Source organism: Stegodyphus dumicola, chromosome 4 (genome assembly GCF_044657685.1).
Source record: "Stegodyphus dumicola isolate Sdum_Otavi_A_Nest chromosome 4, ASM4465768v1".
Lineage (NCBI taxonomy): Eukaryota > Metazoa > Arthropoda > Arachnida > Araneae > Eresidae > Stegodyphus > Stegodyphus dumicola.
The window spans coordinates 207,662,757-207,687,922 of record NC_140771.1 but is presented as its reverse complement, the minus strand read 5'-3'; positions in this window follow the sequence as shown (position 1 = coordinate 207,687,922).

Sequence of the window (25,166 nt, the reverse complement as noted above, 5' to 3'; positions counted from 1 at the left end):
GTGGATATAGTCAATGCTCCGGCAGACGTGCGTTATAGGTTCGATCTTTGACGAACGTTAAACACTCGAGGATTTACAGATATTATTATACCCTTTGGGGTGTGCACACTGACTTAGTATTTTACTACGACAGTAGCATTCTGGGGGAACAAAACCACGAGCCTGGCGGTTTAACCATGAACAAAACCACAAGCCTGGCGGTTGAGCTGTGGATTGGAGAAATCGATTAGAGTCTGTCGCCTGTAAATCTGGAACGAGTCGCAGCTAAGTGAATTTTCTTATGCTTTTGTTCGAAGTAAAATTTGAGTGCCAGACCCACCTTCTACTTAATATGGAGGTTTCAAGTTGGGGGTCAGGTTTGGTTGTGCTTCTATCTGAATTAGTGGTAGCAACAGTTAAATTAGTCAGCCCAAGGGGAATAGGTGATAACTCCCCAAACAAGAAGTATCGGTAGCGGTGCAGCAGATGGTCCGCTGTCGACCAAATTCCGAGTGATTCCCTAGGGCGGGGCGGCGCGCGTAGTACTGGGAGACAGCATCTTTGAAGACAAGTCAGATCTTCAGGCATATAGAGCCACATCCCGACATCGGACTCGAGAACCGAGAGTGATGACCCCATGGGCCTGGGTCGAGTGGTGGGTAGAGAAAAGTCTGCCGCCGGGAAGCGTGGGGCTAGTTGGCAGTAACGTTAACATTAATGCTCTCCAAGGTGGCATATTGCTTAATACTTAAGATTGTAGGATGAGGAATAAATCGCGTTGCGTCCCAGTTATGAGACAATACGCATATCCAGTCAACACTACTGTAGGCGCTCCTAACTCTTGCAGTGTAAAGGGAAATAACAACAATGGTCACTATGGTGACATTTCGTGGTGCTGCGGACGTAGTCACATTGTCCATGCTGACACATGTCGTGATGCTCACAAGCTAGGCTTGTAATCACAAGGTCTAGAGAACAACATGATTGTCCTCTCGAGTTTTAAACACTAAGATTCTGCATGGAGTTTACTATGGCTCTCCTGGACCCATAGATTGTATATTTAGAGAGTCATGAGATCCTAATCAACACGAGTAGCAATGTCGCAGAACGACAAACCGCAGTACCAATATGCCACGATCACGCAGCTATTAAATTACGATACGCCGCGATAGGAGAGTCATCGTAAGTAAAAGTCATGTTTATGTCGTCCTCTGTAAAAGTCATGTTATGGCTTATTACAAGAGGCATAACAAAACTTTTGCACAAACAACCAATCCTCAAATGCGATTTCCAAATGAGAAACTCACTGTACAATCTTCCCATTTATAAACCACGTAGATGACGTTACTTATACCTGTCTTTTGGGCATGCGTTGGAATGTCCCAACATGTAGTAACTTTCAAACTTGATGTTTGTTGCATGCCACCTTTATAACGTAGCAGCTTGAATGGCCAACAATGCAGATATTGTCAACTCAAGGAAAAGAAAAGATAAAGAAAGAAACAGAAAAACAATAATAGTGGAATTATGGAAAAATTAATGCCAAAAGCCATCAGCGCATTACAGAACTGTGTACGGAAAATACAAAAAGGAATAAAAAGGAAATACTGCTGATGACGCTCAAATACTAAAGTATCATCAGCAGTAATAGAAGATGATGCGCTCGTATTTGGGATTTTATTTTTAGCCCAAATAGTATGTTAATTTTATTGTACATATCCAGAATATGTAAATGCTGTACAGTATAAAACAGACTCTTATCGACTGTTATGGGAGTTTATTTGAACTTACAGCCGAAAACATCGCGGCCGAAAACAGCCGAAAACATCGCGGCCGAAAACAGCCGAAAACATCGCGGCAAATACATCGCAGACGAAAACGTCGCGGAGAAAACAACGCAAGGCGAAAACGTCGTGCTACAAAACATCGTCGGAGAAAACATCGCAAAGAGAAAACATCGCAGTTCTAAAACATCGTGGTTCAAAACATCGTCGTCGAAAATAAAGCGGTTCAAAAACTTCGCGGTTTAAAAACTTAGTCGTCGAAAATATCGCGGTAAAAAATAAAGTATCTACAAATTATCGCATGACGATAACATCGTAGACACGCTTTTTTCAGGCTTTGATAACTATAAATGGATATTCCCGTAATGATTTGTTTGGGCAAGATGGAAAGAAGGATAATTTTTACTTTCATATTTTTTATTAATCAATAAATTTTTTCTGAGAAAATAAAAAGGAAACTTAAACATAGAAAATTAATGCAACTTATAGCACTTAATAGAATTTTAAACCGACATAGTTAACTAACAAAAGCCATTAATAAATAATTTTTTGTAAAGTTTTTTACTGGTAAGTTTTCATGAAAAGTATGATCTATAAGTTGCATTTAATTTTCTATGCTTAAGTTTCCTTCTTACTTTTTCATCAAAAATTTATTAGTTAATAAAAAATGCAAAAGTAAAAATTATCCTTCTTTACATCTTGCCCAAACAAATCATTACGGGAATATCCATTTACAATTATTAAAACCTGAAAAAAGCATGTCTGCGATGTTATCGTCATGCGATGATTTGTAGAAACTTTATTTTTTACCATGATATTTTCGACGACGTTGTTTTTAAACTGCGAAGTTTTTGAACTGCTTTATTTTCGACGACGATATTTTGTACCGCATTGTTTTAGAACTGCGATGTTTTCTCCCACGATGTTTTGTAGCACGACGTTTTTGCCTTGCGTTGTTTTCTCCGCGATGTTATCGGCGGAAACCGAACTTATTGACACAGTTTAAGCTCTTTTGTAAAAATTACTTTTTAATGCTTCTTACAACTTTTCTTCATCTATAAAGATAGTTATTCTTCAGTTATTTACATCTTGACACTAATTTAGTATAATTAATCAAATGAACTTGACTAAACCCGCTTGAAAATACATATTCATACTGTTTTTCCATTAGTACGGATTACTTCTTTCTCTTGAGATCTTTTTAACTGCTCTCGGATTTTGAGTTAACGGTGGACATCAACAAATTGGAATTTGACTGTATACTGAAATAAGATTAGTTCGCATAGGTCTCAGTACCTTAACAGCAAAAATAAAAAAAATTAATTTCTGTAAACTTATGTAACCATTTGTGAAAAATGTAAAGGTTTTGTTAACTTCCATTATTTTTTTTTGGGGGGGGGAAGGTTACTTAAAATATATGAGCTCAAATAAAGTTTAATTTCTTCGTTAAAAATGGAATACCGAACTCGATGAAATATTTAAAGTTGATAGCATCCGACTTGACGATGAAACTTTAAAAATGTTCCGCAGAAAGCTAACTGAACTTTTTAAGCTTCAATTTTAACCACAGATGAATAAAAATTAATCGGCGAACAACAGCTAACTGAACATTAAGAAACGTACAAATACTTAAAAGATTTAAGCAATGATATGTTTTTTTAACACCTGAAAGCAGATTTTACAAAGCGGAAATTGTTTTTACAAAGTTATTGTTTTTACAAAGCGGAAAATTTCGTGCCCATTATTATCAAAATAATCGCATCCTAGCAAAATAATCAATTGTTGACATTTTGCTTGCTCACATATTTTCAATTATCATCTGGATCAGCTGCTACTAGCCTCACGAAATATAAAATTTATGCAGTGTAATTTAAGAAAATGTTTTTATAAATAATATTATGCTAAATTAGAAGTCAAACAAGAAAAATCAGCGTTATATTTTCAAATCTTCACAGGACTAGTTTTGATGGTTTCTTTAAAGGCTGAAGGCAAAGTCGGATTGGAATTAGGGTCGTTAATTAGAACAGAAAGAGTTTTTTGAATGTGAAATGCCTCTATAAAATCCAGTTCACGAATGGAAGATGTTTTATGAACAATTTTGGCTGCAGAAAAATTAAAAGTGCGGAAAGAAGTTCCTTGTTTTAAGAGATTATAAAAAAATCTGTTGTCTTTCCCTTCTTTCCATCAATTAGCTATAAGGTTGCACGTATTTTACAGAAATTTAACTTTCGTGTTTTTTATTCTCCCATCAATAAAATTCCGAGTTGTACACTTAAGAACCCCATTCCAGATTTGAATTCCTGGGGTATTTACAGGATTTCTTGCCAGTGTGGTTTAATTTACATTGGTCAAACTAAGAGAGCCTTAAAATTTCGTGTTAAGAAACATGAGGCATATGATAGAAAAAAGGAAACACAGAAGTCTTCTGTTGCCCAGCATTCTTGGTCCGAAATCACACTTTCAATTTTCTGCAGCCAAAATTATTCCTGAAACATCTTCCATTGGTGAACTCGATTTTCTAGAGGCATTTCACATTGAAAAAAATTTTTCTGTTCTAGTTAACGACCCTATTTCCAATCCATCTTTTCTTCAGCCTTTAAAGAAATTATGTTTTAGTTCTGGATTCATCAACAGATGGCGCCAGTAGCTTATTTCATGTCCAGGCTTTCTTAGCTTATCTAATCATTATAACCTATCTCGTTCATTTGCGCTTTTGCAGCTGAGGATGATGGTTCGTTAAAACCATCGAAACTAGTTCTGTGAAAATTTGAAAATATAACGCTGATTTTTGTTGTTTGAATTCTAAATTAGTACTTGTTCGGCGTGTAATTGTATCATTAATATTATGCTGTTTTCACATGGTAATAATGTTTATTTCTTCCCATTCTTAAATTGGCTTTTAACTAGTTAACGATTTTCTTGTAAAGTATCTTATTTTATGCAGCAATTCTGATTCTGTTGCATTGTAGTATATATGTATGGAATTATAGAAAACATTCGAATCTTTAAAGTTTTTTAATTCGGAGAAATGTTCAAGATTCGCAAAGTCAGATCTTTTCATTTTTTCTAGGCAATCACATTTTTTTTTTTTTTTTTTTTTTTTTTTTTTTTTTTTAATTTAACCTACAAGCCTGTAATGCAAGAGCAGAGTTCTTAAATTAAAAGAGAAAATTAAGTGCAATTGTTAGAATGTGAGGGACTTAGATTATCAATATGATTTCCCGATGGCGCACAGTGCCATTATCTGAATTTTTTGGAAAAAATGAAACGTTCCATACTTAGAACTTATTATTTGTGTTACTAATTGTGTTATTTTTTGAAATGATTATTTTCCCTATACATTAGCTTTTACTTAAAAAAATTGAAAAATTTAAAAGGAGCTGTAACTCAAGTAGTTTTTGATGAATTATTATACAAATATGAATTTTAATCTTCAAGAGTTTTAATTATGTACTTCTTTTACTAAATTTCATTTGTATCTTTTTGATAAATAAAGGCTATATTTTAAAACTATTTCAATTTTTTTTCATTTAATGCAGATTTTAAATTTCGTTTAAATTAACAACGTTTTATATTATACAAAAGTTTTCTTATTATTCTTACACAATGGATTCAAGAGATTCGAGAACACTTTTATACATTTTACTGAGCCTTTTGGAAGATCGAGTGTTCAAAGGGATAATTATTTATAATTTGTGAATAGTAGCTCCAAATGTTCTTTTTCTTCTAGAAAAAATTCTTTTCCGGGTCTTTAAATCTGAGTTTATAATCTGACTTAGATATTTCCTAAAATTTAACAGTATTTTGAATAATTAACATTTAAAGCTCACTAAACCATAACGGAAATTTGCTTACAGCTTCCTTGAAATAAACCTGTTCAGACGTTACATTCAACTTATTAAATTAAGTTCATTAAGATAATAATTACTGTATGAAAATAAACAAAGATTGCCAAAAGAAATGATTGCAGCACGTTTCAGAACAAGAAAAAGGGGGCTGTCGTAGTTTCTGGCTATCACAGTATGAGTTTTATTAATCATACTATACATTAGGAAAGGTATTAGAAACATAGAAACAAGAAACGAAACAAGTGATGACTATAATCCTGAGAAAAACACCAGCTTTGCGTTTTTCTCACTTTGTTTTCCTTTTTCCTTCATGCTTGTGAAATGCGGAGTGATCATCCCAGTTCAGCTCTAAAAGTAGATTTACTCTGTCAAACCTTACGAGCAGGGTAAAGGTAAGATCAACGAAAAGTAGTAATTCGGCATAGTTCGATAACTGTAGTAATAATCTTCAAACACTGGAACAGAATCAAATTTGTTCCGTCTTTTAAGATCACAAATCAAGTCAAAAGCTCTGAAATCAAAAGAGCTAGAAAATACTCACTGTTGTTGCTCTCTGTCAATAATCGTTTGATTCGCTAACTGATTTGGGTCGGAGAAATACTAACTCTTATATAGGCTAAGAAAGTACAACATAATAAGTTTTACCTGTCTTGAGAGCACATCCTTTTGGCTCGTCGTACGGGCGATTAAAGTGAAATGCGAGAGCAAAACAATTTTAAAAGCCTATGTCGTCTAAGCTCGGTTGAGCTGATTCTGGTTCTTTGAAATAATAAGACTCTTCCACTATCCGCAAAGCTTCATAATGTCATTTTTGTATAATTAAAAAGTTCTGGAAGCAAAATATCTTCACGTGATCAGTTTTAATGCTTGTGATGTATCGCAAAGTGTTTCAGTAATCAAATGCTAAGCACTTCGAAATAGAAATTAAACTGAAAGTTTGTTTTTATTTTATTTTATTTATTGAATGGGAAGCACTCATCATTTTTTCAGCATTGGCCTCCTAAGGCCATAAGGTGTCCATTTTGTTTTAAGGCACCTAACAGATGGCCATCATTACCTCCTATAGGAGAGGACAGGTGATTTACATCCATGCCTTCTCCGGGATTCGAACCTGGGCCCTTCGGTATCGCAGTCGGTGACCCTAACCACTATACCGTCTGGGCGACAATAAACTGAAAGTGTAAGATCAGAAGAACCCGAGAATACCTCAGTTTTCCTCTCTTTAAATTTCTCCGTAATTCTTGCATTATTACGGCATACAAGATCAGGTAAGAAATAACATCCTTTCTACTGATAATACACACCTTTGCTTTCAATTCTTAATTCAGTAGACTGAATTGTGCCACATATACATCAGCTGCGATGCTCCAAAGTCCATCTTGAAAATAGTATTTGTTTACGATCAATCTTTAAACTGCGTATTTCTCCCTCATTCACTGAATGTTGCTGGAAGGGAGCGTCATAGGTTTCATTGGAGGAATTCGTAGTTTGTGGGCAGCAAAAAGCACATGGGATTACTCAGGCGAATGCTAAATAATTGATCAGCTACTACTACTGTCCTGCATGTTGGGCTTGTTCGAGAGCTTGCTTGATGACAGATGTCAAAATTCCTGCCCTTAAGGGCCGTTCACACTGGAGTTTATCTGAGCTAAAGGAGACACATTGCATAGCCGACGTAGATCCAAAACCATTTTTTCCTCCCAGAGGAACGAGGTGAAAAATCTGAAATTCAGGTACATGGAACTGACTCCGTTATCTCAAATAATGTTGAATGGCCCTTTTATAGAGGTGTTGGAAACTACGCGGTTGACGCAGCTATCTTCCTCAGCTTTTGAATGCTCTTTGAAGGCTGTTTAACGGCCAAACTAATGATAATTATAACAGCGAGTGATGCGAAGATAAGTCCTGAATGTGTATGGGATAAAACCAAGGTATATACGGGCTGCGCTTTGATTCTTGTCAAAATGAGTGGGTTCAAGATCAACGATCCATTTGCATTTGGGATCCTGTGTGGGGTAGCTATACGTGGGCTGATGAAATCTCGAGAGATGTCTTGCATAACATTCTTGAAGCCTTGGATGATATCTGCACGGTATTATACTTAATGTTTAATATAAATTTCCTCTTATATTGCGCTATAATAATAATTTACCCTATCGTGCTAAGGCGGTAGTTTTCTTCCCATTGTTTCATGTTTTAATTTTTAACTTGATTTTTCTCTTTTATTTTAATTGTTGTTAATGATAATGAATTTTAAAATTAAAAGATATAACGCCTCATTAGTAGCAGTTCCGAGGTTTTAAGTAATATTGTGACTGATTTTCTAAACCAAACAGAAATTTAAATGAATTGCGTGTAAATTTACATTATCAGATAATTCAGGAAATCCTGGGGAAAAGATGACGTCATTCGTTATTCGTTATTACATCGATTAGAAAGAAAAATATTCTTACGCTCAGAAACAGTGATTTTTTTTTCTTTACTATTTGATATTTTATAGTCTAAAATATGACTATAGGTATGGCTATTTATATAAATAATTCATATTTATATAAACAAATGTTTTACGTTCTACAGTTTTAATCAAACGCATTAATTTTTTTGATAGCCTTATTTTTACGATCACATGAGATTAAAACTTAAAGCTTCAGGTGCCCATATAGGAATGATATTAAGTCATTAATAAAATTCCTCGGAATAACATAAAGTAAAATAGTACTTATAAATAACGGTTATATCAGTGATTACACTCAATTCCCTTAAATATCTGTTGGATAATTTTAATGTAAATTCTGCCATTATTAACATTCCCATGGTTTTAATTTCAGTCATAAAAGACCAAAAATATTATGAGATGTTAATAAAAATATTATTTACTTTTTACTGCATTTCCTAAAATCATGTAAGTTTAGAGTTTTTACGTTATATTATTTAAATTTTGGACACAAACTTACAATAATTCATATTTGTTAGAATTTTGGATAAGAGAACATTAATGTTGTCATACAAAATTGAATTTTTTTAATAATTTAAACTTTCATATAAAAATTTTAGTAGTTTGACTATTTTAGATAAAATTATCTAAGCAGTTAATGCTAGAATTTTCCAGTTCTTCTTATAATTAATTTAATATACCTCCTTAGGAACATAAAATGGACCATATTTTCTAATATTTGGTTTTGAGACTAAAAAATAGTATATTCTCAAAGGCTTCCAAAAATATACAACTTTTGTAGTTTTGTAAAAAATTAGACGAATGCAGCATTTAAATATGTAAATAAATTCTATCCCCCCGTTTATCTGAGCATCTGAAAGAACATATCTCATCGAAATTTCTTTTCTCTAATGTCTATTCTAGGCTTTATTAAGTCCAAGATCTAAACCTATATTTCATACACATTTTTCTGAGAAACTGAATGCAGCAATCAACTTTCTGCTGGGAAGCGAATATCTGAACATGGTCGTTTGACTAATACTGAAATTCTAGGAATTTAGATGTATAATATTTAGCTTCATAATGTCAGAATATCCATAGATGACAAGTCTAAATCCACATGATGACAAGTAATTTATTTCCATAGATGACAAGTAATTTATTTCCATAGATGACAAGTAATTTATTTCATGAAACGTCAGTAGATGGAAACGATAGCATAATTTATACCTATGAATTTTGGTACATAGTCAATATCTGGCCATAATGCAGCGCAGCTAAACATATAGACACAAACATCTGTTTCTTGAAACTGTACAGCTGTAAAACCAATGTTTCTTTCTCTGCCAGACGAACTTTTAAGAAAATGTGCTCATCGAACTCAAAATCCAAATGAGTTTTAATTATTGCCTGGGGGAGCACTTATCAAAAAATGCTTTCATCATCTTAGCTATTTAAAAGTTTGTTGTATTTAAAGCAGTATTCTGTTTCAGTAATGATGTTCAGAATCGTACTAAAGTGTTAAAATATTCAGGATTTGAATTAAGGCATTATATGGGACATTCACTCAAAATGTTCGATCAGATAAAAGTTCGAGAGATTACCTTAAGTTATCAAGAACTCATTATATAGTTAAATAAAAAGTAGATTGAAAAGCTTTACCTTTAAATAAAGACTAAACTTTTTATTCTCATTAATATAGCTGTCAACCAAAACAAAAAGACAAAATGCTAAAATTGAATAGACATTATTTGCATGAATGCTGAATGAAGTTGTTTATTGTGCTGGGAAGTTTTAATGTAATGTACTTTTCAGTAATATCTAAATTCATGTTCGGAGGAAATGTGGCGCTGCTATAGTCTACACAGCTAAAATTTTGCATGAAACACAGTAAAATTTAAATTCCATTTTATGAAAAATATTTTTTCGCGCTTTAGGTAAACTTTCCTAAGCACTATTTAAGGTAAAAAAATTGAAACTCTCCACATTTATATAAAGAGACTCTCTCTTTAATATAACCTAAAATTATACAATATGTGCCAAAAAAATTAAATAAAAAAGTTGTTAACTTTGTGATTTTTTGTATGTTTTATTAAAAGTTATAGCTTGATATGTCATGCATACAGCTAAGGCGTTTGAATACATTATCCTCTATTTAGCACAGTTTATTAAAGAATCATAAGTCAGAATAATTATGAAATCATTATTTAACAAGTTAGAGAGTTCGCTTAACTCAAACAGAACAGAAATGGAATACAAATCAAAGTTAACAGTCTTTACAAGCATTTAAATCGAAGTGTTGAAATAAAAAAAAAATACATGATACTCATTTATACGTTTTAAATAGTTTCAGGCTTACCTATTAATGGCAATAATATGAGGAGTATATTCCATAAAATTTTAAGTAACGTGCTTGAGAAGAAGGAAGCACAAATACAATATTAGTACAAAATCTTAAGACTTCTTTTCATTTGAAAAACATATAGGTAGAATCTTTTCTCGCCAATAAATCGTTTGGTGCTCGTTTGTTTATGACGTTGCCGAGTTTCATTATGCAAAAGTGACACTAATTTATTCTAACATTGTTTTATTCCTTTTAGATCAAAAATTAAAATTCATTTTAATGTTTAAAGATGTATTTTCTACAATTTAGAAACACTTGATCGGTTGAATACATTTTTGGAAAGAGTATACCAAAAGAATATATGATTATTATTATGTTATGAGACGAAAGAGAAAATTAAATAGCTCAGGCAAATTAATTTGTTGAGTTAATGCCTATTTTATTACATGTATATGAATTATAATGGAATATAGTATTTAATTCTGAAACCTATATGATTGAATTAGTAGTATTAAAACTGCTTCATTTGATTAATCAAGATGTGCCAGCCTTGCTAATGAATTTCAAGAAAATTTTTTCACCTTGTATTTCTACAGTAAAATTTAAAACATTAACATAAATTTCCTCTCATTAACAGAAATTTCAGTAATAATTTTCATTCTAAGGTAAATATTTTATGGTATCTTTTAAAATTATACCTAAATTTATTTCATCAAAGCATGCTATAAGACTAATTAAATATTCAAGAGTTAAATGCAAGAGAAAATAATACAGATTGATGTTTTCTAAATCCTAAGAAGAAAAACAGATACTAAGCTTGTAGCATTTAAACAGTTGATATATTATTTATCACGTCAAAGACACGCTGGTAATTCCCATAAGTTTGAAAAATAAAACCTAGTCCCAGCAGGAGAGAAAAAATATTGATTTCAGACTTATGTGCTTATTTTTAGACTTTATTTTACTTGGAATATGAATTTTTATTGTTGTTGCTGTTGCATTGCATAACAAAGCTTAGCATGGAAACTGACAAAAATATTTTGCAGATGTTTGATTAAAAATTGTAATGTTAACATGCGTTATTGTTTATGACAGGAATAAGTCACTTCTTGAAGAAAATAAGCGCTAAAATTCAATAAACTAATAAAAACTACTTATTTGCTTTCTTATTCAATATCACTTAGTCAAGGCTCCTTGTTGTTTTCCTTATACCATTCACCCGATCAGACCTTGAACTGGCCGTGGCCATGAATACTGTAAAGTAATAATATGTTAAATAGAGATAAAATCTTAATATAAATGAAACCTGACCGTCAAAAGGAAAACATCATTTACCATCAGGGTTTCCCACTTAATAAAGATTCTATTCCTTTTTTTAATTGTCTGATATAAGTAGTAAGATGTTTTCCGTTTTGTACTTATTACACTATGCCTTTGCAACTTTGAGGAAGAAGAATCACAAAAGTCCAGCTATTTTTATTTTTTACATATTACTCGTTCCAGATTTATTGATATATTATTTGATTTAACTTTTGAGGGAAATTGCATGTTTTGGCACTTTTGGACACTTGTTTCACTATTTATAGACTACTTGATTTAAAATCTAAAGAAAGTTGTAACCGTTCATTAAAATTCTTTTATTTTCATTTTGTCAGAAAAAGTGTCTTTAGAATTTTTATAAATGCTAAATTGAAGGAAAGAAAATTTTGTAACATGTGAAATTTCTGTTCATATTTGATGTAAGAATTGACGTGAGAAAGAGGAGAAGAAGAATGAGGAGTGAAGTATGAAGGATCATGAGGAAAGAAGTGAAATAAGAAGAAAGAATGAGATGGTATGTGAGAAGTGAGGTAAGAAAATCACGAGTAATACACCATATAGGATACTTATAGGTTTAAAAAATCATTTAAAATTTTTTCTCAACTTCTTTGTTGAGCAATGCCTGCAAGGTTGTTCTGCATTATGCTCCCTATCAGCGCGCCATATAAAAACTTTTAACTCAGTCATCAAAATTCACCAAGATAGCAGAACGAATGCTTTCTGCAGCTAATCGACTGTTTATTCAATCACTTTTTTACCTTTATCAGACAATTTTACTGTTCTTACAAGTTGTTTCAGGAAGAAGACCCCTAACTTTGAAAATAAATAACTCGGAAACGATGATAGATAGGAGCATGAAACAAGTGGTATGTTTATTAAAAAAACCGTAAGAATTTGATACAGAAATCTCAAAAATTTAGTTAGAGATTTCGCTGATAAATGGCGCTGCGTGTGGTATTACCGTAAGTAGGCTGTACATAGTGGCTAATTATCACTCTCTGCAGTGTATCACCAGAAATTCTCACAAAACATTGACAGCTCCAACTCGTCGAGCATTAAAGTAGTCGAGTGTTTTTCAATGTGCCCCACAAAATGTAGTCGCAGGAGGTGAGGTCAGGTGAATAATGAGGCCAGACAATTTCTTTGCCCGTAACTGTCGAATAGTTCAACGCAATAACTCTATCATCGAAGAATTAATGCAGAAAGTCAAAAACATGTTGTGTACGGTGTGGGCGAGCCCCATCTTGCATGAACCACGCCGTATCTGGCCGATCATCTAACGCTTGTTGAGTTGTTACAAATTGTTTCAAAAGCGCAATATATGCGTGAGTCGCCACCGTTTCTCGCTAGAAAAGGAGCCTAATGATGCCTTTACAGGAGAGCGCAGCCCAAACGGTAAGCTTGGGGCAGTGAAGTGGTCGTGTACGAAACAAATGTAGGTTTTCGGTACTCCCAAATCGCGAGTTGCGTCTGTTAGCGGCACTAACCAGATGAAAATGGGCCTCGTCTGTAAACAATATTCGGCCGACAGCGAAACCAGAAACGTTGTCATGTCGAGCATCTTGTTATAAAATCTTGTTTCTTTGTCGTTAAGCTTGAACTGGTATAGCGTGCCTCCATTGAATCATGTACGGAAACATGTGTAATTTCTTCCGCAGGATTATGTAAGTGCTGAATGGCATGATTCCGGATTCAGCTGCAAATCTGCGGACAGACTTATTCGGATGACACTCAATAACTGCAGCAAGTCTCGTTGCAAGTCTCGTCATGTGTAATGACGAAGTGGATGGGACCCACATTTCTAACTAACGCATCAGCAACTTGTGTTGTTGAAATTAGTTAGAAATGTGGGTCAGTCTGTTCCTGTCATCAGCATCCTGCCTGTTGAAATTTTTTAAATAGCTCAAGAATTGTCTTCCGATCTAGGCCTTTTGTTACTTGAAATCGTGTTTGAAAACTTCTCCTTGTGGCAGCAGAGCTGTGATTTATTCGGTGATACTGCAACACAATGAGCACACGTTCCTCCACGGAACACAACACTTCTGGAAATCTGTAACTAAATTTTTGAGGTTTCTGTATCAGATTCTTACGAATTTTTTAATAAACGTACCACTTATTCCATGCTTTTATCTATAATCGTTTCCGAGTTATTTATTTTCAAAGTCAGAGATCCTTCCTGAAACACCCTGTATTTACACAAAGCATTATAAAAATTGAATAGTTTCTCAGTTTTTCAATTAGGTATTAGTTTATTCAAGCTTCAAACTGCACAGCTATAAAGCTATTGCACTGTAGATATCAGGGGCGTAAAAGTTTAGAATTTAAGGAGGCATCGCATGGATTAACTTAGGAGCCGATATTCCTATGAACGATTGAAAACCTAGCGCCGACTCTGACCAACTGCCCATATTATCACCTAAGAATGACCAGTTCTGAAATTTTTTATAACCTGTAAGAGGTATTTTTTTCAGGATAAAATCACGAACGACGGGGGCAGAGAAAAAAAAAAAAAAAAAGAGAAAGGAAAGCTATGGCTTTTCACAATATCCATAGTAAATATATTTCACAATACAAGTAGGATTTTAAATTTATCTTCCATACTATAACAGTGTTTATCTCAAATGTGTAACAAATAAAAACATTTAAAAACAATTATCTTTGTAGTGTCCGTACTTACTCCTTCGCGTTCAAAGAAAACGTGTTAAATTCCCAAGACAGCTGAGAACTACAGGGGGGAGTAATGCACTTTGGAAATGGATATGGTAACTGCATTGTAAACATAGACGCGCACTTACCAGTCAGTCACTGAATGTATGTTGCGGCTGTAATATATTTGCTTTGTTTCTTGAAGAGAGGTAAAACTCGATGTTGGCTGCATAAAAACTGTACACGGTATTTTAACCAGGACTTCATTTCTAAAATTAGAAGTGCCGGGGCTCTGTGGAAAGTCGTCAAGAGCGATAAACAAAAAATAAATTAATAAGATCATAATTCTTAACGTAAAGTGAAGAAATAAGTTGTTAAACTCGAGAGCAATTTAGAAATTTCTCTTCATTTTAGCGACATTCTTAAAGTTTTCAGTAGGCATATTTTAGAGAGGCTAGAGCTGATTCTTCTGGAATGTCCTGCAGGTCGCTGAGGGTTTTTCGCCACTAGATTTTGCAAACCATAGAATTGCGATTACCTGCATCTCCAGACTGGAAAAAATAATTCTTCTCTCGGCCTACACGGACTATAAACCAAAGGTAGTAGGACGCTCTGTCACCCAGCTGCAAACTGTTTCCATAGTACAGTAAATGGTAGACTTCAGGCATTCTTTACCATATCATTACAAAAACATTTATTGGCTGTTCTAAAGGTGATAGCAGCACAGGATGCGAATGTGGGTGGACATTTATTGCAGATGATACAATTCTAAATTTCATCTTTGGTAAATGTTATAATATTCAGAACACATTATATCCTTACAAATGTATTTTGTAAGTATCAGTCTTTACTAATTTTCCATTGAGCTGTTCAGTTCCAGGGTCCAGTGCGCGATTATCAGCGGAAAACCCTTTTTATATATCCATTATGAATAGAATAAAATAAAATTTTTAAATGTTCAGTACTTAAAAAAGAATCGGTATTTGCGCAAAACTTTGAAAGCGTGTTTATTCAGTCTATGATCTTAGGAAAAGAATTTACTTACCCACATCTCCTTTATGTATATGAACGTAAATTAAATCAAGTAGCACAACTGACTGTAAAATTTTAGATCATCAAGCATGGAACTTAGCCCTCATACTTTTACTTTTCACATGCCTTAAGAGTCGTCTGTGTGAAATATTTTATCTTACCCACCGGTCGTACTCACTTTTCAAATATTTCAGGAATGCTTCGTAAATTTGTTGAAATATATCGTAAATTCTCTCTGCGTTTATTAGTTGGAATTATTCGCTTCAGGGCTTTCAAGAAATTTCGTAAGTATGCGAAGAAGTTGATTTTTCAATAAAAAGTATTCTTTAAGTGAAACACATATCTTCAACACTCTGTCACAGTGCTAATAGGAGAACAATTTCTGATAAGGTTGTTGATTGCTGTGCTGGAGATTTTCTTTCAATAAAGAAAAGTTGCAGCCAAGATTACTGCTAATTTCTTCAGAATTAACATTTATTTATCCCCAATAAAGGCGACGCATTTCAAAGACACTCTGTACTTGAAGAGTCTGTACTTTATTTTTAGCTATTACTTTAGAAGTTTTATTTGACATACTGCACAATAACGAATTTTTATTTCCATTCCGTCATTCGTCCAGTTATAACACTGTTAGTATTAGAGGTACAGTTTTTCTTCAAGGTGATCACAAAAACCAGTTAAACAAGCTAAACAAAACAACACAGCTAAACAAAAAAATACAGTTTATCAAGCAGAACTAAAAGCCATTTCAGCAGCAATTTCATATGCAAAAATAATTACAGAAAAGTGCATAATCATAGAAGATTCTCATTCGAGTTTTATCGCCATACGTTGCCGAAACACTGCTAATACGAAGGTATATTATATAACATGCCAAATTTTAGATACTCCTCTTAACTTACGCTCATACATGATTTGAACTTGTTCCCATATGAGACAAATAAGTAATGTCTTATATGGGCTTAAAGAGCTGATCAACTCTTTAAGTCAACAGTATTAAACACTGTTGTTAGATCAACTTTTGTTACATAAATCATTGCTCTACCTTTATTATATTTGAAGGAATAATTACTCAGTCAACTCATAAGTCAATGGCAGCAAGAATGGGCACATGCAGAAACTGGACGACTGGCGTATAAATACTTACCGAAAGTCAAATTAAAAAGATTCATCAGATCTTCAAGTATAACATATTTCTCCACTGGACACAGTCCCTTCTTGTCACATCTACACAGATTTGGACTAAGGGACACAAATAACTGTGCTTGCGGTACACCGGCCCCTTTTGAGCATTATGTATTTACGAATCGTTTCCATCTAAAAATATAGGGGAAATAATCCATAAAATAAGGGAATTAATCCATAGGCCACATTCTTTATTTGCCCGACAATGCCTTAACAAATACTTCTGCCTAATTTAAACTACATAAAGCATTTCAAATTGTTTTTGAAATAGCATAACGTTAGCTAATTTCCTTCTGTATTAACTACTCACATGTTTATGAATGTTATCAGAACAATTCTAAATATTGTGAGTATTTATTTATAATGTTACATATCTAATGTATACATGTTACATATCTAGTGTACATGTTACTTATCTAATATATATGTTACATATGTAGTGTATATGTTGTATATATTGCACATATGTTTCTATTGTATTAAAATTTTCCCTGTGTGTATCATCCTCAAATTTATTGCATAAAATTAATACAAAACTAAATTTATCCTGTTACTTATAAAAGTTTAATACCTGAAACTAATGCTTTTAATTATTTTATATGTAAGCCCGATAATAGAAATGGTTTCTTAATTTTAATTAAACTTGATTATTATTTAAAATGCATTTATTTTTATTTAAATATATTTTTAAATCAATACGATATTAAAAAATTTTAATAGGAAAAATTTGCATCTGTTCTAATTTTAAATAACTAGTAAAAATTTATCTTCCTGTTCTATGTCGCAGATCACTTCAAAACTTAGACATAATTATAAAATTATATTCAAAAATCAAAATTTAATTAATTTGTTAATCCCAAAAGAAACTTTTGTTGATTTTATAAAGCATTTAAATATTCAAAGCTTCTATAAGAATTTTTCCAGAATATTGAAGCGAGGAAGCTTGTTTAGAGTTATTCAGAATTATGTCCAATTTTCTATAAAATCGACCCGATTTTTTCAGTGGAATTCTGTTAAGTTGATTCAATAAGATTTTAAATCTGGGATCTTTGGAAACTGTACAAACTTTTAGAGAATCTCTGTACAAATCTTTACAGAATACCCATGCATATCTTTGCAGAATCCCTGTACACAATTCTATAGAAACTGTATTTAAAGCTTTACAGAATTCTACGGAAGATCTCTGAACTTTGCCCGTCAAAAATTGGCCCATAATTCTAAAGAATTTTAACATTGCGTTTTTCTCATAGAATTCTAAAAGGCATGTGTAAGGGGTGGCCAATTTGCATAAAGCTGTCATTATTTTTATGGTATAGTTTCGTTATGACTATATTCTATATGGAGCTAGAACGTTGTTTTAAGATAGATACAGTCTTCGTAATAGCACATTTCAAGTTTTGGGAGGTTTCTGACTCCTCGAACAATTGCCATTTCAGAACAACCTTACAAACCATACGATTTATTGAATGGTAATGATTTAGTGAAAAGTCAATGTACTATCCAAAGAATTCGTTTTCTTAACAGCTGCTACTAATCTCTCGGAAATATGGAAATTAAGAAAAGAAGTGTAAATTAGACAGCTGATTATGTTATAAGGTATTTTCTCCCTCCTTCCAGCATGCCTTCGGGGTGTAACGGTAGCACACTCGGCGCATATTCGAGAGGTTCGAATCTCGGCGAGGATACTGATTGCCCATTTTTCATCTCTCCTGCTTCCAAATAACCTAATGAATCTCCAACGTAATCTATTTTATTTTTCATTTCTTGGCTTCTGATAACATTTCAGTCTAGCGATGTTCTAGGAGTTGTGGAAACCTGAAAAGGATGGCAGTTCTAGGTGGGCAAATGCTATCTAATTTCAGCTGAAAAAGGAGAATGCATTTCTTTTGGCTAAGCGTTCTCTTTGTGGGACAATATTACAACCAACTATTACTTTTCGATGTGTCTTAGACAGAAATGTTGCTAAGCAGCTCTGAGGTACATTATTTATACTAATAGTTACTTTAATTTGTTAACTGTTTCTGTCCGTACTGATTTCCATCGCGTTTTCTTGCGAGAATGTAAATAAGTTAGGGTGACTAGAGAATATTACACTGAAGCAGCGAAAAGGTTAGTCAGAGCATGTTTTCGCTACTGAGTGCGCACGTTGTTACTTCTACCGGCTGTTTGAATTTTGAATCTCGGCTTCGCATTCTTGCCTCCGAAATTAGTATCCCGCCGGTATAGGATTCTGAGTCAACCTGCTAGGTTACATAAAATTGTGTAGTCTTGAACTACTAGTTTACCTTTAAATTTAGTTTGACACATTATCTTTTTGTTAGTTTGACACATAAAGTTCCTCACCACAAGTGGTTGGTAAAAAAAAAAAAAAAGTCTGAAAGCTTTCAGATTTTAGACTACGTTCAAAGGGGCGTTTTATTAACATTTTGTGTGCTACCTTTATTTATTAAACACCCTGTTCTTCGCACTTAAACCATAAAATTCATTTCAACAGCAATATCGCAAAATAATTTTTAAATGAGCATATCTTTATAATTTCCGATACACAGTCTCACGCACTGAAAGTAAAAATGTTTTTTTTTGGGGGGGGAGGTACAGTGATGCCATTGCTCGCTTTTAAATCCTTGAGTTTGTTAATAAAAAATTCATTAAAGTTTCACAAAATAATAAATAGATAAAAAAATTCCAAATTCTAAATTTGGGCTCCCATATTCGGGTGGAAACGTACATTATTAAAAATTTGATGGCTCTAAGTACCTTTGTTTTATCACAATGCGAGAAACGTACATACATTTATGAAGCTTCTTCGTTATTTAACTTCTTTAAATATAAAAATGCCAAAACGAAATTAATAGTCCTTCTGGGCTAATTGCCCCTTTGAACTAATAATAAATTTTGTTCAATTACACCCTTCCCCTGTCGTATTCATCTTCTAGTTTAATCGATAAATCTCTAAACTGACGTTCAAGTAGGTCTAGTTGTAGTGTATGTTGGCAAAGAAAACTCTAAATCTTATATACTTAACGATTTTATATTTTACCCAGTGAGCGGTTTGAAATTCGCGGTTTGCATGTGGTGTTAAGGACAATTACAGCGCTACCTCCAATTTTTTTGAATTATCTTTTCCTGATTTTCTTCATTTGTAAAAATTGTTATTGCTTGAAACTTCGGTAAAGTTTGAATTTCCCTATTCGTCTGTCGTATTCCTTCAAGAGATCTTTACGAGTTCCTTATACGTGTCAATATGGCTAAATTACAAAAAAGGGAATTAATTGTGAATTTCTGTTATTCGTAACAAGAAAACTTGTAAAAATGACGCTTAATATTTTATTTCATATTTTGCATCGTAGAGTATTTTATTGTTCTCGCTAAATGTAACAATGTAGTTAATTTTCGATATTAAGAAAAAGAAATTATTTTATTCTCCTCCTCAATGTGAGAAACGTAAGACTATAAAAAATTATAAAACGAAGCAATTTTTTGTTACTGTTGGCCACTTTCAGCGACATATTTTATGGGAGACAGGGGAAGGTGATATGCTAATGAAAAATCTAAAGAGATAATTTCTCGAAACTGTTATCCAAATATCGCCAACAGTAGTCAATTTCATAGTCCCAACTGAAGATTAACTCGTTTTTCACTTTCCTTCCCCCTTTATTTATTCCCTCCTCTTCAAAAAGGTTTGTTTCAATAACTGTTACTACGCTTGTGCATGATACAGAAAAAAGGTACTGGAGTCTTGCATTACATTTCTCCTTTTTCATAGGAAGAAATAACAAATATTAAGAGACTTATTCGTTACAGATTACAAGCCATGTGATCAGATGCACAACGTTGAGATTACAATGCGGATGCATAGTTTTTATTTATTTATATATTTACTTCATATTTCTTGACACAAAATTTTAAGTCACGATTGAAAATTATTAATAATTTTTTGTCATACCATTTTAAAAGAGGATTTCGAAAATAACTAAATTTCAGAAAATCTCGTCTGTACAAATATTTACAATGTAAAGAAAAAATTTCGGGAAACTCAACTTTTTCACTGCTGCTATGTTTTAAAAAACGTTTACTGTAAATATTCACTATATTGACAAACATGCTTGTCTTTCTAAAGAGAAAATAATTATATTTTTTTTTTTCTTTCTCTCTTTTTTTATGTTCCTTTTACGGGAAATTCCATTTATACGGGAAAGAAAATAGAATTAACTCCCGATTAACTGGGCGGATTATTCGTGTTGCAGATAAAACAGGCCATGTCTCTTTATCATGCAATAATAAAAATATAATAAATAGTTTTAAGCTTCAAAATTATATTTACGTATGAAAACAACCAAACAGTTTATATCAATGTGACACTTTCTTTGTGTAAAAATATATAATTTAAAAATTGTCTGGGAGTTTATGATACGGAAAGAGTGTATATAATAAACAAACAAACACTTTTCAGAAGACCAAGAATAAATATTTACCTCCTTTTAGAAAGCCAAAAATGTACATCGTTGCTATTTCTTCAAACATAAAAATATAAATTAAATATATTCTTCTTTATATAGTTCTGCTTTGCATCCCTATTGAAAAGTTGAGTAAATTGTTGATAGCTCATTTCTTCCGTTTTGAATCATTAGACAATAAAAACATCTCATTTTTTGATTTTACTACTAAACGAGAGACAATTTGTTCACAGGAATTTAAACTTCGCAAACTGGGACGAGATATAGATTACGGTTTCCGATATCAGATAAAATATTCTTTTTTAATGAAAGTCAAAACACACTCTGTAACATAAAAATCGACGCAACTAGAAGGTGTTATTCCAATGGCATGAAAATCGGTAGATGTGATACAGCTGTATTGAAAACAAAACTCTTAACAGTATCGCGTGAATTAAATGTTTTATTCAGGAAACACAGCTAGAAAAGTAAAAATCAATAATTAGTTGTCCCAGCTCTGGTCCTAATTCAAGTTGTTATCCAGCTGGACACTGACTCGTAGAGTTGGGGGATAGTCTCCTGCGAGACTTCTTGCCGTAAACGAATATCTTCCTGCAAGACTGCTTGCCTTCAGTTAGATCGACGCAATCCAGGACGGTTGGAGAAACCTGCTCATCAGAGCCTAAATGTGCTGTATTGGAAAGAGATCTGGCGATTGCACTGGCCAGAGAAATGTTGGAGAAACACGAACACAATCAGCAGAAAGGCGTGCCATGTGCGGCCTGGCATTATTTTGTTGAAATGTTAGCCTAGGGATCCGTGAAGTTAAGAGCAGCAATACGGGGCGTAGGGTCTCGTCGACGTGCCACCGTTCTGTAAGGGTGTCACGGAAGACAACCAAAGGAGGTCGGATGTCAAATGAAATTGCGTCCCATAGCATAACTCTTTGTTGTTCGGTTGTGTGGAGGACGACAGTCAAGTGGACATCCCACTGCTGTCCTGAGCCCTTCCGAACAAGCCTTCGCTGGTTATTGGAGCTTTATTTGAGCGGGCCTCATTGCTAAAAACAAATTTACTTTAGTCCGTGAGATCCCAGGTCAAACGCCCTCGGTACCACTGCGAACGTGTTCAACGGTGTGGGGTAGTCGGCGCAATACCTTAGCCTTCGTTTGCTGAGTCGCTTATCAGTGGTCACTTCAGTTACTGGTGTGCCGGTTAGACGTCAAATCGTTCATAAGATCGCATCAAGGGCTGTGAGCACCGATTGGACGATCACTATGCTCTTGTGTTCTGTTGTGGCTCTCGGTCGACCGCCACTTTCTTGACGCTTTGTATAGCCATTGTTTACCCATTTCTGCCAACATCGTCGAATGGTAGCTTCGTTCCAATTCAAATGTCTAGCGATCCTGCGATTTGACCACACTTCTTTCTTTAACCAATCGCACGTCCTCTCTTAAATGATGGCATTTGTTCATGTTGTTCTCGAATCCATATGCGAGACATTGCTGCAGTCCACGTTGGTTGACAGAACCACATTTGCTTGGAAGTTATGCCTTAATATTGGAATATACTGTGTTTTATACACTATCCAGATACTCCGTTCCAACAGACTAGAGCTCCAGCTAGTCAGTCATTGGCCGCCAAAAGGAATTCATTTGCATAGTCTGTCGTAAGATATAGGCATACGCAATTTCGTCAGATTCAGATAATTACTTCTTGGTGTTCACGTTTTATGTTATATAGTATACATTTTTGATTTTATTTCCAAATTTGATCACATGAAAGATTGTGCTATTTTTGTTTTTAGCTTGTTATAAACATATCTCTACAAATATGTTAAACATAAAATGTATATGATAGACTTCGGATAACATCAGGCTGCTTGCATGAAAGGTTTCGTGGTTCCCCTATATTTAACGTAGACACGGGCCATTTACCCTTGAAAAATTCATTCACGAAGTCATGTTCCCACGCCTTAGAGTTGCTTTGCCGTAATCGATTAACCTAACCAATCTCTTCTGATGGTTGCTTTCTAACTCTTTCTTCCAGAAAATTATTTTCCAACATAATCGACACCGTTCATCGGTGAGCTTTGATGTAATGGATCTAGAAGGCCGTTACTAAAAACAGAAATAGCGGGTCGCTGAAAAACGAATGGGGATTAAAAAAAAGGCTTGGGAAATTCGGTTTCCTAAATGCTTTTAAAACAAATATTTAAATATTACAGTCAAGCATTTCCACAAGAATTATACCAATGATCTCAGTCCATCCTTTAAATATGTTGATCTAATTTTTACGTTGGCTTCCCGTTGTTCCTAGGAATATATAAAATGTACGCTATAGACTCTTAGTCTGAAATGTTGAAGGCACGACTACAAGTTTGTGCTTGCAACGATGTTCACTACTCGAGAGTAGTAATAATATTCTTGCACATTCTGTCGTAGAAATCTGTTGATGTTTTGTCAAGTTCTTTACTATAGATGCTCTCTCCGTGATGGCGACGAGCCGTTCGAATCATTTGATTACGAACAACATTTAGTGTAAAGAAGCTCAAAGTTTTTGTGTCTTTTCTGAGAACTCACTAGCCGTCTTCATCATTAATTTCGGTTAGTTATATTATACATTGGGATGAGTGAAATTTAAGCTTTGATCGTAGATTGCTAATATAGCAAAAATGTTAATTTCATTGTGATTTTGTATCTATTGCTTGTGAGTATGACATGCTTATTTTGCATTTTATCAGAACGTTCTGTAATGTTCTTACTTTTGCTTAATCAAGTTTCTACGGCTGTTGCATTTTGAACAATATTACTGCAATTGTATATATTATTATAGTGCCTTTACTGGTGATGTTAGCTTCTGTAATGGGAAAATTAAAATTTTCAGAATTTAATCTATATCTCACTAGCTAGGGTGAGATTTACAACGCCAGCTTTATAAATAGATATATTTCTACATTTATCTTTCACTAAATTATTACTACAGCAATAATACTAATAATCCGCTAATTTATAGTTATATTTTTTCTAACAGTGGTAAGAAATATTACGCCATCAAATGATCATCAGAGAGATAAAGAGACCTTTTTCATTTCGCCGTCTTTAGTACCTTTGCCTTGATCATCAGTGTTATTTACAAAGGCCGTATGAACACGTCTTCTCAGATTCACCTTAAATGCTTAAAAAAAAATCTCCTTAAGAGCTGTTTTTCTGAAACCGTCTTCTTTATATTAATTTATCTTTTAATATCTTATTTGTCCTTTTCGAGAATAGGCCGTCATCCTTTTAACCTTTTCCCACATTCCTTTTCCAATGAATAAATCTTCGCGCAATCCAAACACATGAATCACTGTTCAACACTTAGAAACCAGGAAATTAATTTATATTCCAGGTGCACCCTCTCCCAAAAGAAAGGCTAAATATTAAAGTGTTTAGGAGTTTTCTTCATTGTGAAGAAGCTCCTTAACACGATAAAATAACATGATAACTTTTATATCATAATCACTTCTCACAAAATGTAAATAAATTATAAACAGAAAGTAAAATTCTTAACTCCTTCAATATGTTGTGTCTCAGTAGCTCAGTTCAGAGTTGCATTATTATTAAATCACAGTCTGAATTTAAATCTCTGGAATTCAGTGTTTGGCAATAGACATTACTCCGCAGTATAAATACGCTGCATATAGTACATTGATAACTTCTATAGTTCGATAAATTTCAAAGCTATTTATGAGCAATGAATGAATTATATTTTCTCTTACATTCAAAAATTCCGAGGAGAAGAAATTTCCCTACTAATCATTTTCCCAAAATTATGGAAGAATTTCTGTTATTTGTTGTCACCTCTGGCCATTCAGAGGATAATCTGCAGAAAACTGATCCATTATGATTTCAAATATCTGTATTATTTCCAGTCATTCCTAAACTGACTTTGCCAACGCCAAATGTAAGTATGCTACGTATTTTACTTGCCCATGTGATCAGAAATGTTTATGTCACTATATTTCATTCGCTGATTACCGATTTGTTATGCTCTTTTTTTTTTTTTTTTTTTTTTTTTCCCCTTCGTGGCAAATATCTCGCAACAAGATTTTATATGTGCGTACAACGTAGCAGCAAAGCATAAAATTCTGTCAGTCGTGCCAAAAATAGAGTTCTT